At 45.1% G+C, this 14,462-nt stretch overlaps 1 long non-coding RNA gene across 3 annotated transcripts; it reads left to right on the top strand.

The window, feature by feature from the left end:
• The first annotated feature begins 491 nt into the window (after nucleotides 1-491).
• Nucleotides 492-13,935, top strand: LOC125642779 (uncharacterized). 3 transcript variants are annotated; one of them, XR_007358511.2, is made up of 4 exons: nucleotides 492-718; nucleotides 9,755-9,844; nucleotides 10,391-10,516; nucleotides 13,155-13,935. It is a non-coding gene; the product is annotated as an uncharacterized LOC125642779 (long non-coding RNA). The 3 variants fall into 3 exon arrangements; XR_007358510.2 differs by lacking the exon at nucleotides 13,155-13,935 and adding an exon at nucleotides 10,948-12,523; XR_007358509.2 differs by lacking the exon at nucleotides 13,155-13,935 and adding an exon at nucleotides 11,116-12,523 and having other exon boundaries at nucleotides 493-718.
• The last annotated feature ends 527 nt before the right edge of the window (nucleotides 13,936-14,462 follow it).

Here is a 14,462-nt window from a genome sequence, read left to right on the forward strand (position 1 = left end):
GTGGTAATGCTTCCATTCACAGTGTAATGGGTCTAAAGAAGTTATAGATGTGCTGTGGTGTCAAAATAATTTTTTTGAAAGTATCAATTGACATCAAATTTCCTTTGAGATGGCTAAGCACCTCTTGATAAAAAGATTCATACTATTAAGAGCCACATTTTCAAAAGATGGAAATTCAGTGAGCTGAAACCCATGGAGCCACAGGATCTCATTATCCTTAACTGTTAAAACAAACGGATTTGAAATTGAGTTTCTGAAGACTGGTGACTTATGTGAAATAAATTAATTGTCTCAGTTCTGTTGCTACTGGTCAGCTCTCTATATTACAAAACACCATCCCAACTGCCACCAACTAGAATCCTCCATGCCAGGGGTTCTGTGTGTTCCCCTGATTCCCAGGACTCTATATGCCACCCTTTCCCTCTGTAACAATATGCAAGTGCCAGCAGACACTTTCAGGCAGCATACTGTTTCTTGGGGGAAACTGTTTGAAAGCAACACCTCCTAGGAAACTGTCTGAGAAGCCATGAAGCAGAAGAAGCCATGATGTAAGCAGCCACAATAAAGCTGGAGTTTGTAAATTAACCTTGTGACAGAGTGAGATCTTAAAATGCAAATGAACCAGACACAAAGCATAAAACATGGTGGCAGTGGTAATTAAATCTGAAACGGCAGGAGAGAACATTCAGAGCTTCACTGCAGAGGGCAGAATACTTCTGTGAGTACATTGTTTGTCTTACGAGAAAAGGCTAATAACAGAAAATGGAGTGTCTGAATGCTTCAGGGACATTAAATCTGCAAGCTAAGAATTTAGCTCAGGCATGTAAGAGCTGAAAAGAGGAATTTTAACCTCTATGTAATTATTGCTCTGGCAGATAGAGAATGCTGTGAAAATGAAACTGTTTTATTACCGTATTGGAGAAAGAGGGAGAAAGATAAGTGAGACTTTGTGCATGGAAATTCCCGAAGCTCAACACACCTTAGAAAGAATAACAGGCTGTTTTGATATTCACTGAAACCCCAAGAAGCAGTTGCAGAGAGTATAGATGAGTACAGCATTGATTTAAAAGTGCTAGCAGCCAGTTCTAATTTTGGAATTATTAAAGATTCATTAATAAGAGATTGGACAGCATGTGGGATGAAACTCGTAAGTATGAGAGCAGTTGCTGAGGGAAGCTGACTTGATTTGGGGGAGAAACTTGGAAATATGTAGGGCTGCAGAGCTATACAAAAGACGATTAGAAGCCTGGAAAGGCAGGCAGAAGAAACTGCCCACACAGTATATAAGAGAAATAAAAAACAGATACAACATCAGTAGATGACAACAGTACAGGCACATGCAAATACTGTGGGAGAAAACGTGAAATAGAACAAAAATAAGTGTCTGACATATGAGAAAAAATGCCACATCTATGACAAATTTAATCATTTTGCAGCCATGTGTATGTCCAGAGAAAAGAAAAACAAATCCAAGGCACACAGAGTAACTGAAGAGAACAATATTGAGTATGAGGACGTTATGTAGGTGACTGAATAGCGGGTAAACACAGTGAAAGGAGACCGACCCTAATAAGCACAAGAAACGGTTGTATGCAGTCATGTTACTCGGCAAGAAAGTGATACGATTTCAGTTAGATTGTGGTGCAAATTGTAACATTATCCCAATCAATCTGGTGAACCCAGACATATGATTGGAAGAGACTAACCATCTGTTAACAATGTACAATCATACCACATTAAAGCCCATGGGAAAATGTAAAATTTAATTAAGAAATCCAAGGAACAAAAAGAAATACAGACTGGATTTTGTGGTCATAGATGGTGAGACAGCAGTACCACTTCTGGGCAGCAAGGATGCCCAAGCCATGAACCTGATAAAAGTACAGTTCCAGAACATAATGAAAGCAGATAGCAGGGTAACTGAAGATACCTTAGATGGTATTACCTGGGCCCAGAAGATGATATAGAGGGCGCATACAAGTGCGTTTCAGGGAGATGGACAGTGAGATGCTTTTTATAAAATAGAGACTGACACCGGTGTGAAGCCATTTAAATTGCCAAAAAGAAAAAAGTACCCAGTGCATTACTACAGCCATTAAATGAGGAACTGCTGAGCCTATGGAATCATACGGCCTGTAGAGAAGAACACAGACTGGATAAGCAGTCTCATGGTGGTAAGAAAACCATCTGGAAAACTGAAAATATGCATAGACCCAAAGCCTTTAAATGAAGCCTTGAAATGGGAGCATTTCCCTCTTCCGACAATTGAGGACCATTATTGAGGACAACTGAGGACTGATATTACCAAATCTGTCTAAAGCGAGACTTTTTACAGTATGCAATATAAAGAAGAGATTCTGGGATATTGAACTGGATGAAGAATCACATTACTTACAACAAGAAAAGGAGTACTTGTGGCACCTTAGAGACTAACCAATTTATTTGAGCATAAGCTTTCGTGACCTACAGCTCACTTCATCGGATGCATGGCCACAGTATGCATCCGATGAAGTGAGCTGTAGGTCACGAAAGCTTATGCTCAAATAAATTGGTTAGTCTCTAAGGTGCCACAAGTACTCCTTTTCTTATTACTTACAACCAACTCCATTTGGGAGATACCAATCAATGGTTAAAGATGCTAGTAGGAATCAGTCCGAGACAGAGGTATTCCAGAGCAGATTGACCCAAGCACTGGAGGACTTGATGGAAATCCAGACAATATCAGATGTGCTGATAGTGGGAGAGGGTAACAATCCAGAACAAACGCAACGAGATCATGACTACAAATTACTACAATTTTTAAAGCGATACATAAAAAAGAATATTAAATTGAATTTAGCAAGCTCAGGTTGACCATAACCAAGGTGCCACAGATTGGACATTTGTTGACCTCCAAAGGCCTGAAAGTAGACCCTGAGAAAGTGAGGGCAATTAGAGAAATACCAAGATCCAGCAATGTTAGAGGAGTCCAAAAATTCCTGGCAATGCCAATTATATGATAAAGCTTTTCAACCATCTGTCTGAGAGCTGTGAAATCCTGAGACAGCTGACACACGAAAACACCTTATGGGAATGGACAGACCAACACAAGCAAGCATTCCAGAAAGTAAAACATGATTGAGGAGGCTCTCGTTCTGAAATATGACAATACAGAGAAACCCCTGATGCTGCAATGTGATGCATCCGAGTTGGGGTGTCAGGCTACCATGTTGCAAGGAGGACAAACTGTTGTGATTACAAGCACAGCATTGTCTGTGACAGAGAAGGGCTATGCTCACATTTAAAAAGAGTTGTTAGCAATACTCTTTGGAATGGAAAAAAATCACCAATATACTTACAGTTGCACTGTGGATATATGATCTGACCATACACCCCTCAAAAGCATTTGGATGAAAGCCATTACTCAGTATAGCAAAGTGCTTACAGCAGACAATGATAGGACTTCAGATGTATGACATACAGATCAAGTATTGCTCAGGCAGAGACTTGGTTTTGGTGCACATCTTAGGCCCATGAATACTTGCCAGAACCCAGTAAGGAAGGATCTGCAGAGACTGAGAGGGAGAAAATAAATATGGTACAGTCCCTACCTATCTTGGAAGAAAGGCTGAGAGATATACATAGAGATACAGTGCAAGAGAGAATGCTGCAGACATTGAAACTCATGATCCCACAAGGATGGTGAGAGACAAAAGACCAAGTACTTAGAAAGGTAACACCATTCTTTCAGTAGAGAGACAAATTGTGCGTACAGATGATGTTATATTTCAGGGAAAAAGAGTAGTTATTTCAGCAGCTCTAAAGAATGAGATTATGCACAAAGTTCATTCATCACAATCTGGGAATTGAAGGTTGCTTAAAGTGAGCAAGAGAGACTTTATACTGGCCAGAAATGAATGAGCAATTTATGGATATTCATGTAAAAGTGTGAGGTATACAGATCCTGGGAAGACTGTCAACCAAAAGAGACCCTGCGGCAACAAAAAGTTCCAGAAAGACCATGGGCAAAGATGGGAGTGGATTTGTTTTACCTTTGGGGATGAAGGATACATGATTGTTGTGGACTATTTTTCCAGGTTCTGGGAGATAGACTATTTACCAAACTAGGACCCAGAACAGTCATATGGAAAAGAAAAGCACACTTTGCATGGAATCACATACCAGGTATCATGTTTTCTGATAACAGACCACAGTTTGTTTCAGAAGAGTTCCAGAAGTTCAGTAAGAACTGGGATTTTGATCACATAACATCTTCACCAGGGTATCCTCAAAGCAACAGCAAAGTAGATTCAGCAGTAAAAACTGCTAAAGTAACTGTTGAGAAAAGCAAAAACTGCACATGCTGACCCATACTTAGCACTGTTAGATCATAGGAATACTCCCTCACAAGACCTAAATTGTACCCGTCCCAAAGACTGATGAGCCAGAGAACGAAGACACTCTTGCTGACAATCAGAAGGTTGTTAGAGCTTGGGTACTGCGGTGCTTCCCTTGGAGACTATGGAGGAACCAACAGAAAAAGACAAGTGTTTTACTATAACAGATCTGCCAGATATGGAGTCAGATGACAAAGAGCATATACAACCATTAACAAAACAGGATAAGTTCTGGCACAAAGCTACAGTGGTGCAAGCAGGAAACCAGAGGTTTCATCTAGTCAACATGAACAATGGACAGATAGTGAGGTGAAACTGTAGGCACCTCAAGAAAACAAAAGAAACCTCTAAGGACAATACAGACAACACATGCTAGTGTTCTACTGCAGGAGAATCCCAAGCCAGAGTTGTAGAAGAAGACAGTGTCAGAGGCCTACCAAAGGAAAAACAGGAAGAAGAGGGTCTTTTGGTGGAGACTCCAAGAACACCAAGCCTAGAGACTGTAGTTGACCAGACAGGAGGAAGACAGCACCAGGGCGGTACCAGTGAATCACACTGTACTAGAGGAGGGCAGATTGTTAAAAGATCTGCTCATCTGGGGGATTTTGTGTGATGGACTTCCCAGTTGGACAGTTATATAGCTAAACAAACTCGTAAGGTGATGAATGCAGTAACTGCAAGAATGGTCAGAATCAGAATGGAATATGTTAGATTAGATTATCAGTTATTGCTGGGGTCAGGTGCTAGACAGTTTTCTTTTAAAGAGAACGGATGTAACCATATGAAAGCTAGCAGCCCCTTTCAGGCAGCATATTTTCTGTGGCAAACTGTTTGGAAGCGACACCTCCTGGGGAACTGTTTGAGAAGCTATGAGGCCGAAGAAGCCATGTTGTAAGCAGCCACAATAAAGCTGGAGATTGTTAATTAAATTTGTGTCAGAGTAAGATCTCATATGGCAGATGATCCAGAGACAACAAAGCATAAAATCACATCAGGAACTCTGTATACTCCCTCCCCCTACGGCAGTGGCTTTGTGTGCCCCCGTGAAGGGGTCCATTCACTGCTGGTGCTTTGGTGTGGCCAGGCATGACATAGCAGCTCTCTCTCCACTGCAGGTCTCACACTAATGGCTGCTCCACTTCTGCAGCAACATGCCTCTTTCTGTGACTTGGCCCTCTGACCAGGTCACTTAAAAGTCTCTCCCCTTCCAGGGTTGTCTGTGAACAAAAAGCCAGGGGAATTAATGTAAATAAACTGAATTAATAAGAGTCGGAGGGGAATGAATCCCGCTCAGGGTGTGTCGAATCTGGCCCTCATTTCCCTCAGGGATGGCTTCAGGCAGTGGTTGTCTGGGAAGCTCCTACATTCAGTCAGTCCTTTGCTCAGGGGCTGAGGGTTGACAGTCTGTCCTCTTCCCAGGTATACCCACAAGTGAGCTGCTCTGTCCCCTTTTTAATCTTCTCCTCCAGCCTGTGCATGCCTTGCAGGTCTGGCAGGCTAAGCCCAGAGCAGCCCCCTAACCCCTGGTTGTCGAGTGGGGAGTTTGTATACCAATCACACCTACTGTCATTTCTTTTGTTTCTGGCTCTGAGATAAGTCATTCAGGGTGTCAATATTTGAGATGGGGGTATTGTTACTGTGGAAGGTGGTAATGGCTGCCTTAACTGGATTCTGTGATCAATCTGATTGAGACTGGTGGCTCTAACCAGGTGTCGGGGCTTTGTGTGCCCCCAGTTCTTCCATTTTCCCAATTTTCCCCTAAATCAATAAAATTCTGCCCAATGATGCCTTGAATATTCCCTGAAATTTTGCAGTTGATTGGACATGGTATTCAAATGTTATCATGATTCAGATGAGCAGAGAAATGCCTTTGAATTTAGTTTAAGGCCTCATAAGCTCAACCAATTATTCACACTGGAAGAACTTTAAAAAATAATGGTAATAATTTACGTTATTTATTTACTTTTTACATTGCACTTAAAACTATCAACTTTAAATCTAGACAATTAAAAATCAAAATCAAAAGTAGCTTCATGAACTACCCCTTCTCCTTGCTACTTTTTGTGGTTGGGCAATCATATCTTCTTATTTTATTTTTTCCCTGTTGCTGTGTGAAAATCCCATAAAAATAACAGGGGAAACTGATGCTAATAATGCTGCGGACAGTTCCATATGGGCAGACCCCATGTTATGTACAGAGCAGCTTGCAGGATTGCAGCCTGAGTGACTGGCTATACATAAAGGGCTAGATTCACAAAGGTACTTAAGTGTTGCAATATCTAACCCCTATGTGCTCTGCTGCCTGGTGGAATTTTCGGCCCTGAGTGAGGCACCCAGGTTCTCCTTGCATTGTGTGGCCAGACTTAGGCATCCAAGAAAGGAAGTCTCAGAAGCCAACATGAGCAGGGTGTCATCTAAGTTAACCAGGAATGAAATGCACAAAACAGGGGCAGGGCATAGGACCAAATCTTCAAAGATATTTAGGTTCCTGACCAATGGACTGGAGGGAGGTGCCTTGTTCTGATTGGGATTCTGAGCTGTGAATGCTCTCCTAGACTAGGGAACCTAAACCAGCCCTTTCTTGTGAAAAAAACAGCAAGACCAACAACAGCCCATTGGATAGGGTGCTCACCTGGAATGTGGGAGGCACAGTCTGAAATTCCAGCACTGCTTGATTTGGAGCAGAGACTTGAGCACTGGTCCTTCGCAGCTCAGGTGAGTGTCCAAACCAGCACGCTATTAGGTATTCTGGGGTGGGCTTCTCTCACTCTCTCCTGTTGGAAATGTTCCATTTTGTGTTAAATAAAAAATGGTCACCTACCTTTCTGTAACTGTTGTTCTTTGAGTTGTGTTGCACACGTCCATACCACTGTAGTTGCGTGCCTCGTGCTCAGTTGTCAGACAACTCTTTTCCTCAACAGTACCCATCAGGGTGGCTCAAGCACCCTCTGTCACCACACATCACTGTGTGCTGGTAAAAAAGGGCAGAGTCGACCAGAACCCTTCTCAGTTCCTTTGTACTGGATAGACTCAAACAGAGAAAGGAAAGAGGATGGATCATGGAATGGACGTGTGCAACACATCTCAAAGAACAACAGTTATAGGAAGCTAGGTGACCAGTTTTTCTTGAGTCTTTGCACATGTCCATTCTACTGTTGGTGATTACAAGCAGACAAACATGGAGGTGGGCTCAGCGTCTACCTGAACAGTGATTATAGGCAGCGGTGAGCTGGAGCCGGTTCGCACCGGTTCACGCGAACCAGTTAAATTCTGAAGCAGTTTTAGAACCGGTTGTTAACCTGCTTCCCTGCAGGGGGTGCTGAGGCTTTGATAGGCTTCAGCCGGGAAGTGATGTAATTCCTCCTCCGGCCTCCAGGGGCGCTGCGCTGCGGGAGCCATGTGGGCTGCTGCCTGGCCCTGGGAACAAACCCTGTTGCTGCTGCTGCTCCCCTGGCCCTGGGGCTCCCGATGCTGCCTGGTGGGTCCCCGGCTGCTCTGCTGGACCTGGGCTGCGTCCTGCTGCTCTCCTCGTGAGTACCCACCACCCTGCCCGCAGCCAGCCCCTGCCTCCAGCCACCCCCTGCCTGCAGCCAGCCCCTGTCTCCAGCCACCACCGCACCCCCTGCCTGCAGCCATCCCCCGTCTCCAGCAACCCCCTGCCCTGCCTCCAGCCACCCGCGCACCCCCCTGCCTGCAGCCAGCCCCTGTCTCCAGCCACCCCCTGCCCTGCCTGCAGCCAGCCCCTGCTGCACCCCCTGCCCTGCCCGCAGCCAGCCCCTTCCCACAGCCAGCCCCTGCCTCCAGCCACCCCGGCACGCCCTGCCCTGCCCGCAGCCAGCCCCTGCCTCCAGCCACCCCCGCACTCCCTGCCTGCAACCAGCCCCTGCCGCACCCCCTGTCCCGCCTGCAGCCAGCCCCTACCTCCAGTCAGCCCCTGCCCTGTCTCCAGCCAACCCCACACCCCCTTGCCTCCAGCCAACCCTGCACTCTCCTGTCTCCAGCCAGCCCCGCACCCCCTGTCTCCAGCCAGCTCTGCACCCCCTGTCCTGCAGTTCCCAGGGCAGTAACCCTGCACACCTGCTTCAATGAGGGGGGCAGGGAGCAGCTGGGACCCACACATGTGCACACCCTAGGGTGACCAGACAGCAAGTGTGAAAAATCAGGACAGGGGACTAATAGGAGCCTATATAAGAAAAAGACCCCAAAATCGGGACTGTCCCTATAAAATCGGGACATCTGGTCACCCTAGCACACCCCCAGGGAGTGGCGGGGACCCACACATGTGAAACGGAGCTCATTTCTAACTCAGGCCCATCTTTTTAAAAAAGAACTTTAGGCAGGGTTAACATACATCCGTATTTTCCTGGACAGGTCAGGCTTTTTGGTTCTTAAATCGCTGCCCAGGAATTTAAAAATTCCTCCTGGGAATGGTAACCCTGTTGGTACAAAAAATACATACCGGGGCACATCCCTTAAATCAGAACTTTTTATAGGGAACCGGTTCTTAAGATTTTGGCAGCTCATCACTGATTATAGGACAACCTGCCTGAAATTGGCATCGTCCCTAGACTGATGGGAACTGGCATAATGAGAAGCAAAAGTGTGGACCAATGACCAAGTTGCTACTTCACAAATGTCTATGATCAGTACGTGCACCAAGAAAGCTACTGAAGATGCCTGGAAGCAAGTAGAATATGCCAGTACTCTAGCTGGCGGGGTTATATTAGCCAATTAGTAGCATAAAAGAATGCATGAAGAGATCCAGATAATCAAGATGAGATTTATCTGAGTGGAAACTGGTTGGTCCTTAGCTCTGTCCACAACAAATAACTGCATGGAGGATCTAAATGACTTACTATGCGCCAGGTAGAAAGTTAAAGCCCTTTTCACATGCAGTGAATGAAGTCTCTCCTCATCTCCATATGCATGGGGGTTTTGGAAGAAAGTCAGCAAATAGCCTGCCCGGTTAACATGAAAATTAGAGATTACCATCATGTGAAATTTTGTGTGAGGGCTAAAGGATAAACTTTATCCTTATGGAAAACTGTATAAGGGGACTCTAGGGCTCTCAACTCGCCCACCCTTCTGACTGAGGTAATGGCAAATAAAAATGCTACCTTCATAGAGAGGTGGAGCAGAGAGCAAGTTGCAAGTGGTTCAAATGGTGGTCCCATCAACTTTGCTTGGACCAAGTTCAGATCCCAAGGATGTATAGGATCTTGCACATGTGGGTACAATCTGACCAATCCATTTAGGAATCTGGTAATGATAGGTTTGAGAAAAAGGGATCTATTATCCACTGAGGTATGGCAGGCTGAACTAGCTGCCAGATGTAGTCTTACAGAGCTAATCGCCGAACTCTGATGTTTTACACACAGGAGATAGTCCAGTATGAGGTTCAAGGGTGCATGGTGTAAGGATACACCTTTCTGACAGGACCACATGGAGAAGCACTTCCATTTAGCCAGGTACGTGCCCCAGCTGAGGATTTTCTACTATTCCGAAACACATTCTGAACATCCTTAGAACAGGATTTCTCCAAAGGTATTAACCATGAAACATCCATACTGTCAGTTGGAGGGCTCGCAGGTTGGGATGGAGCAGGCAGCCATGATCCTGAGAAACCATGTTTGGCTCCAGTGTGAGAGACAACAGAGGCTTGATTGAGAAGGACAGTAGGGTTGAGTGCCAGTGTTGTTGGGGCCACGCCGGTGCTATAAGGATGAGATGCACATGGTTTTGTTTAGGAGTACTTGTGGCACCTTAGAGACTAACCAATTTATTTGAGCATGACCTTTCGTGAGCTACAGCTCACTTCAGACTAACACGGCTGTTACTCTGAAACCTGTCATGGTTTTGTTTGACTTTGAACAACACTCTGAGCAGCCAGGGAACCGGAGGGAAGGAGTGTGTCGCTCCAGGGTAGCAGAAAAGCATTTGTCAGTAAGCCTGGGCTGAGACCCGCCCTGGGAACAAAACTGATGGCATTTTCTGTTGGATTTTGTTGCAAATAGGTACACTTGGGAAGTCCCCCAGAGCTGGAAGATGGATTTGGCAATGTCTGGGAGTAAAGACCACTGGTGGTGCTCAGAGAAGGTCCTGGTCAGTTGATCCACTAACTTGTTCTGCTTCCTCGGAAGGTAAGCAGCAAGGTGAATTGCCTCTGGCATAACTGTGCCGAGGTGCTCCTTCCTGTCTATGTAAAACATAGTTGTAGAGTTGTCTGTTAGAATTAACAAGTTCTTTCCTACTATATGTGGGAGGAAAGCTGAATGGGCTAGTCATAAACCATTAGATCCTGAGATGACCAGAGACCTTGAGTCTGCAGGGACCCCATATGAGTCCCCCAGCCCAGGGCTGATGCATCTGTGACTAGAGTTAGGGTTGGTAGCAGGGGGATAAAGGGGATCTCCACACAGACTTTCAGAGGGTGCATCCACCAATCCATAGATGACAAAACTGACAAGGGCATCTAAACCACTTTGTCCAAATGATGACGACTTGGGACACACACCAATACTAGCCATGCTTGCAGATTAATAAGATTAATAAGGTGTGTTGAACCACATAGGTACAATGCTGCCATGTGACCCAAGAGACTGAGACAGCTGCATGCCATGGTGAGAAGTTGCAGCACCAAGCCTTGTACTGTTTGGAATCTGGATTGCGATAGCAAAGCCTTGGCCTTTGTGGAGTCTAAGATTGCTCCAATAAACTCTATCCTCTGTACCGGTTTTAGAATTGACTTGCTCCAATTTACGAGAAGCTCCAGGACGTCGAATGTGGACAGGATGGAGGATACAGTGGATAACACCTGAGCCTCAGACCAATCTCTCATCAACCAGTAGTCCAAGGACAGGAACACATGAACTTCTGATTTTTATAGATGTGCTGCCACCACATCCAGGCACTTTGTGCACACCCGCGGACCAGCTGAGAGACCGAATGGGAGCACTGTGAACTGACAGTGGGATTCATCTGCCACAAATCTGAGAAACTTCCGAAGGTTGTGTCGTATTGCGACATGGAAATAAGCATCCTTTAAATTGAGGGCAATGTACCAGTCCCCCTATTCCAGGGAGGGAATAATCAAGGCTAGGGTAATCATGCGGAATTTTATTTTCTTCAGGAATTTGTTCAACTCTCTTAGATCTAAAATAGGCCTGAGACCTCCTTTTGCTTTGGGGATAAGGAGTTACTGAGAGTAGAAGCCTTTCCCCCAAGGCCCAGTGGGACTTCTTCTATGGATCCTGCCTGAAGAGGCAATTGAACCTTTTGCTGAAGGACGATCTCATGAGAGTGGTGGAGAAGAGGGGTGGGAAGGAGGGGTAGAAATGAACTGAATGAAGGGCATGTGACGTTGCACTCCGTGTTTTATGAAAATATGCTTATGAATGTGAATATAATGTAACTGGAATATGCTTTACGCAAAAGGTCTTTTGTAAGGTATCATTACAAAGCTTATAATTTACTGAATGTGTTCATCGTATTTGTATGCATGTATCATCCTTGTTTCTGAAGCTAGAAATATGAAGTATAACTCTGAGGTCCTATTGTAACTATACAAAGTGTGGGCCATTAATGGTGGTTTAGAATTTTGATAGCTCCCATTGACTAGGACAATTGGTTGTAGATGGTTTATTTACCTGCAAGCCTTTCTGTGTACGTGTGGGCCAGCCCGTGGGTAATGAAGAATGAGGTCTTACAGTGACATGTGACCGTGTCACATGATACTGGAATCCATCTTAAATCTGGTACTTTTCCAGTTAGAAGGAGGGGTGGGGACCCAGAGAGACAAAAGATTCGCACCTTGTGCCAAAGCTATAAAAGGGGGTGGAACAGAACAAAGGAGGTGGCCAGTCATGAGAACACCCCTGCTTTCCACCTAAGATGTCTGCTGGAACTAACAAGGACTCTACCAGGGGAAAGGATCGGGCCCAGACTAGGAAGGAGTCTAGTTTGTGAAAGAAGCTTATTGGAACATCTCTGAGGGTGAGATTTTACCTGTAATCAGTTTCTTAATGTATTAGGCTTAGACTTGTGTGTTTCTGCTTTATTTTGCGTGGTGACTTACTTTGTTCTATCTATTACTTGAAACCACTTAAATCCTAGTTTTTATACTTAATAAAATCACTTTTGTTCATTAATGAACCCAGAGTAAGTGATTAATACGTGGGGGGACAAACAGCTGTGCATATCTCTCAATCAGTGTTACAGAGAGAGGACAATTTATGAGTTTACCCTGAATAAGCTTTATACAGAGTAAAACGTATTCATTTGGGGTTTGGATCCCATTGGGGTCTGGGTGCTGGAGATAGGAAACCTGCTGAGCAGTTTTTAGTTAAAGTCTGCAGCTTTGGGAGCGTGGTTCAGACCTGGGTCTGTGTTGCAGCAGGCTAGCGTGTCTGGCTCAATAAGGCAGGGTTCTGGAGTCCCAAGCTGGCAGGGAAAACGGGCTCAGAGATAATCTCAGCACGTCAGGTGACAGTCCCAAAGGGATCTCTGTGACTGAACCTGTCACAGGGCATATCCTAGTTCCACCATCCTTAAGACCCACAAATCCGATGTTATGTCGGTCTAAGCACTCAGGAAGTGGGTAAGTGATCTGTAAACAAAAGGTGGGAAACAGATGGAACTAGAGTAACTGATACATTGCCCTTGACCAATGAAACAAAATGTCTGTTTGAACGAGATGGCTGGATGGGATGAGCACACTGATGCTGAAAAAGAGGGTGGCGGATGTTATTTCCTATAACCCTTGCCCTTTCTTTTCAGCAGATCTTGAGATTGGGCTGCATTTACATCCTCCAAAGTGTCCTGGATAGCAGTTCTGGCAACTGGCTTGCCCTCATCCACCATTACTGCAAATTTTAGAATGTTCTCCCAGAAGATGAAGTCATAGTGCTCACGAGTCCCTGTTGGTTTGCAATTCTGAGTTGCAGACTACCTGTAGAATGAAGATTGCATCCAAACAAGTCCAGCCTCTTCACATTTTTGCCTTTTAGCATCAGTGCTTCGTGTCATCTCTCCCATTCGTAGCAGCTACCACCACCACCAAGAAATGTCGGGGATAGTGAAAGTACAAATGCTCATTCCCCTTAAAGGGGAAGTAGTACCTCCTTTCTGCTTGCTTTGCTGTGTGGGTTAAGGAGGATCATAGGCATAATCTGACTTCTATATTTGGGGGGGCAAGGGGCTTAATATGAATCAGTCTAATTTCTGGATTTACCAATTGTTAGTGGTAGTTAAATTACAATGTACTTGAAATCACAAATACAGTTTATGTTCATTTATGTAATCACCCTTTTTAAAATTTTAACTTAATTATTTGCCATGTTTACCAGCTACCAGTTAAAAATCAACATTAACATAAAAACAAATTATTGAATAAACAGAACCAGACACTTTCATGTAACTATGAATCATGTCTCCCTGGTTTTAGAGTTACATAAATATTGTCTTAATATAGAAATACTGTATTTATCTTAATGTAGACGCAATTGTCTTTCCCTTCTGTTAGCTTTTCTTGGTTTTAGATATAGTAAAATAATTTGATGGACCTAATTTAAACAGAGTAATATTTTAATTAAATTAAAACTTTTAAAGGTCACAGAGTCACTTTTCCATAGATGTTTTGCATCATCCTATAGAACACGGGTGGGCAAACTTTTTGGCCCGAGGGCCACATCAGGGTGCAAAACTGTATGGAGGGCCGGGTAGGGAAAGCTGTGCCTCCCCAACAGCCTGGCCCCTGCCCCCTATCCAGCCCCTCCCACTTCCCGCCCCCTGACTGCCCCCCTCAGAACCCCTGACCCATCCAACCCCCCTGCTCCTTGTCCCCTGCCCCCCCACCCCCTACCCAACCCCTCCTGCTCCCAATCCCGACTGCCCCGCCCCATCCAACCACTCCCTGTCCCCTGACTGCCCCTCAAAACCCCCTGCCCCTTATCCAAACCCCATCCCCCCACCATTCCCTGTTCCCTTACTATGCCTCTCAGAGCAGCAGGAGCTCGCAGCCACGCCACCCAGCAGAAGTGGCGGGCCAGAGTGCTGGTGGCGTGTGGACAGTGGGGGAGGGGCTGGGGA

Source organism: Caretta caretta, chromosome 1, assembly GCF_965140235.1.
Source record: "Caretta caretta isolate rCarCar2 chromosome 1, rCarCar1.hap1, whole genome shotgun sequence".
Lineage (NCBI taxonomy): Eukaryota > Metazoa > Chordata > Testudines > Cheloniidae > Caretta > Caretta caretta.